Here is a 4,560-nt window from a genome sequence, read left to right as displayed (position 1 = left end):
ATGGCGAACTCCGGAGAGGACACCGCGTGCTCGCAGGGACAAGGTAAGTGACTTTTTTGCGCAATCCCGAGTGTGGCTCAGGGTTACCGCTCTTGGTACTGAAAATAAACCTCAAGCCACACTTGGGAATACCGCCAGGGAGGTTAAGAAGGAGACATTCTGCATTGAGTGCACTGAGGGAAGACTGTGGCTCTGCAATGTGTGGTACCATCTTCTACTATTGTGGGACAGTGCTGATGGGGAGCATCTAGAAAACTGGTAAAAGGATCTTGCTCTGTTATACTACAATCCCAATTCGAAAAAAGTTGGGATGCTGTGTAAAATCTACATGAAAACAGAATTCAATGCTTTGCAAATCTCATAAATCCATATGTTATTGCAGCAACACCGCTCACAAAAGTTGGGACAGGGCAACAAAAAGCTGGCAAAGTAAGTGGTACTAGCAAGGAGGTGTTGGAAGAACATTTTGCAACTAATTATGTTAATTGGTAACAAGTCAGTAACATGATTGGGTATAAAAAGAGCATCTTAGAGAGCCAGAGTGTTTCATAAGTAAAGATGGGCAGAGGTTCACCAATCTATGAAAAGCTGTGTCTAAAAATGGTTGAACAATTTCATAATAATGCTCCTTAATGTAAAATTGCAAAGACTTTAAATATATCATTATCTACAGTATATAATATAATCAGAAGATCCCGAGAATCTGGAACAAGGGACAAGGCCGAAACGCAATATTGGAGGCCTGTGATCTTCGGGCCCTCAGATAGCGATGCATTAAATACAGGCATGATTCTGTGATGGACATCACTGCACTTCACTGCAATCACCGTCTGTGAACGCAGTTTGCTGTACCATCCAAAAATGCAAGATAAAGCTCTATCTTGCAAAGGAGAATCTGAACATATATGAACATGATCCAAAAACGCCCCCATCTTCTCTGGGCCAAAGCCCATTTAAAATGGTCCTTCACAAAGTGGAAAACTGTTTAATGGTCAGGCGAATCAAAATGTTACATTCTTTTTGATAACCATGGGCTTGGAGTCCTTTGAACTGAAGAGAAGGACCTTATGGCTTGTAATCAGTGCTCAGTTCAAAAGTCTGCATCTCTGATGGTATGGGGTGCATTACTGGGTATGGAATGGGCAAGTTGCACATCTGGAAAGGCACCATCAATGCTCTCCCACCTTCCTGATTGGCCGGAATACTGGCTACCTGGTCAATCAGCATTGAGCCGGCAAAACAGCATGGACCTGGCCCTCATGGGCAATTAACAAGCCAGGCATCAGGTAATGGCAGTGAGTGAATAGCCGAATGCCCCCGAGCGGCATTTGTCTCGGCTATTCAGCTTGGTACCTCCGTGGTACCGAGGAGAATAGAAAAACAGTGCAAAAAGTAGAAACAAAATGTTTAAAAAGGTAAATAGATGAAAAATCCTAAAAAATTACGATTTAAAAAATAAAGATCATTGTATAAAAAAGTAAAATAAAGATCATTGAATGAAACAAGTAAAAAAAAAAGAAGATCATTGCAAAAAGAAAAACCAAAAATAAAGATCATTTAAAAAAGAAAAAAAAAGAAACAATTGGGTGGAGCTAGCAGTGACAGCTAGCCCCGCCCAACTGTTTCCTATTGGCCGGGATCTGCTAGAGTCTTCTAGCAGGTCCCGAAAAAGGAACAACCGGTGCGGAGCCGGCCGTGACGTCACGGCCGCCTCCGCCAAGTTGTCATAGTTTAATGACAGTTTAGCGTCCCCAGGCAACCTGGGGGCGCTGATCTGTCATTACAACAGGGCGGAGCCAGCCATGAGCCATGAGACCGTCCAGCTGTCAGTTGCGAGGCTATCGGCTGGCCGATGGCCGCCCGATCAGCCCACTTCGGGTTTCACTTCGGCTCAGTTGAGCCAAAGCATATGCCTTTGGCTCAGCTGAGCCGCTCGGCCAGCTTCGAGAGCTGTACGGGCTATAGTGAATAGCCCATACAGCAGCCCGTCAGTTCGGCTACGGCTGATCCTTTGGCTGGCTTTGGGAATAACGCGCTTATTTAACTGTAACAGGTAATAAGCCCTGCCTCCTCATTGCCGGCATTTTCTTGTTAATATGGACAGTTAGGTAACAGCCTGCAGATGCATATCCTCAATCTTTGTGCTGTTTTCCCAGTATCTATACTGGTAGCTGTGGGCCATGAGGAAAGGTGGAAATGTCCAATGTAATGGTAACCTGAGACAAAATTCTTATGCCCCATGGTAGAAACATATCTGAAATGTAAATGTCAATATTTTGCAAACTATTTTTCATGTACAATATAATTTCAGACTTTTAATAATCACTAATTAATTAGGTATCCGAACCAAAAATATGTTTTATATTTTAGATAAATATGTTTTATCTCTGTGTGTATTTGGGTTATGTAATTACCCAGCCATATGTCAACCTTCTTTTTGAAAGTCAAAGACGATGCTGAAGCTCACAGTTCAGAATGCAAAGGACAGCGCGGAGATACAAATTCTACATCTGGTATTCTTATTTTAGCTTCTACCATTAAATGATGCTGTATGTTGAGTGGCACTGGTGAAGTGTAGCTCTTCCATCGTGTTCTGCTGTCTGATCTCCTGGGAAGTGTGTCTGATCAAAATGACACTGTCATATGCCCCAAGCAAATCAGACAAGTTTGAAAGAAACTCAGACAGAAACAAGAAGTACTTAATAAAATCTGGAGCATAGAGCATATATGTTATTTTCAATGATAAACACATAACCCTAAGAATACAAATGATAAATAGTTTCGATCTATATATTAAGAAATGATAGAGAATTTTTAAAGCATTGTTCGGCATACAAAATAATTTTCAGACACGCAAACAACATGAACCAATATCTTTCTTCCTAAATTTACTTGAAATTTACAATGTATAATTAGGCTCTACAGTATAACATTATGGTTATGAATAGTTTATAGTTTTTTTGGCAAACTAGTTTTAAGCTTAAGTTTATGCTACCCATAATTTGCCCTTCCTGGTTACCCCCCCCCCCCCCCCCCCCTTCTTCCCCCCCCCCCCCCCTCCCCAATTAACATGCTAATGACATTTCTAAATAAAACCTTTTTCACTTTCATTACATACCTTATTTTAGATCAAATGACATCATCACTGGGTCAATGTGCTTCTCTATGCAATGCAAACAGACTATGAGGATGCCAGTTACTGTATATCCATTTAGTATTTCTTACAATTTTAAAAGGTGTGTGTCTTTTTCTAGTTTTGGATAGAGTGGGGAAGAGTTAGAAGCCCTTTCTGATTTTTACTGCTATTCGAGAGATTTATCTTTACTTTCTTTACTTTCTGTCCTGCTGACATTTTACCAGACAGGAAGTAAGGGTGAGTCTCCAACAGCAACAAAGACCTCTTACATACTGCTGCACATCTTATCTTACTTCCTGCCTAGTTAAAGTGTTGTCAGCAGGAAAGAAAGTGAGGGTAAATCTCTGGAATGAAGCTCCGTGACAGTTTTATTTCATCCCTACTCTATCCAAAACTAGAAAAACAAATTTGGCTTGACATATACTTTAAGGCCTGAAAATCGGGTCCAGTCTGCAAGATATAGATCTGCTTATTCCCTATATACTTTCAATCTCGGGTATGAAAGGGCCACATCTTTCTATTTAAACGTTCAATACCCAGGAATGCTACAGAAACATTACTGAGGCATCCTACTATGCCTTGTTCATTACGACTTATTCACTACCACTTTACAGTATCTCCGCAAGATTTCTTGGCAGCCTTAGTGGATATAGACATTGCAAGTGAATTGCAAAGGATTAAACGTCTGAAAGTTCATTCTACCAAGAGTAATAGACCACCCCCAAGAAATGTGTATGAAGTGCTGTTCCTCCATATAGGATGAAAGAAAGACAAGTAATATGTGACCTAGTTTATTACTCTGAATAAGACTAATATCTTTTCTGAAGAACATGAAAGAAAAACAAATATATTTAAGTATCTATTTTGTAGGAGACACTATTTTTTAAAGAAGGCAAATGCATTCAGGGTTTCAATTTAGTTCATCAAGATAAACGGAAAGGCCCCAATATTTTAATGTGACAGTTTGCGATATGGCTAACTCGCAGGGTTTCTTTTCAGCATATTGTTTCCAAATTGTTGAGCTGAAAGTGTTGGCGAGCATGGTTCTTATTGCTTATTTAACATGAATGTATTTTTCATCTTCCAGCAGAAGAAAACAAATGGATGTTTGTGCTGCAGGCAGCTGTTATCTGACAACGTAGAATAAATGTTTAAATAGCATCGCATAACCATTCGTCTTTCCACTTGATTCTTCTGAGGTGAATAGTATGGCAGAAAGCTCCAAAGAATTGCCTTCATTTACTATAGGTTTTTATTGGTACTTTGTAAGTACACAATGGTACATGTCATCTAACAAGAAGTCAGTATGTCATATACACATCAGCCCATGCATGTAGTAATGACTTGCTATAATATTTAAAGCTTTGTACACTTACTATCCAATAATATTGTACTATTCATATATATTCATATATATATATATA

The sequence above is a fragment of the Nanorana parkeri genome, unplaced genomic scaffold (genome assembly GCF_000935625.1).
Source record: "Nanorana parkeri isolate BGI_ZX_2015 unplaced genomic scaffold, ASM93562v1 scaffold2920, whole genome shotgun sequence".
Lineage (NCBI taxonomy): Eukaryota > Metazoa > Chordata > Amphibia > Anura > Dicroglossidae > Nanorana > Nanorana parkeri.
The sequence above is the reverse complement of the archived record's forward strand: the minus strand, read 5'-3'. Positions refer to the sequence as shown.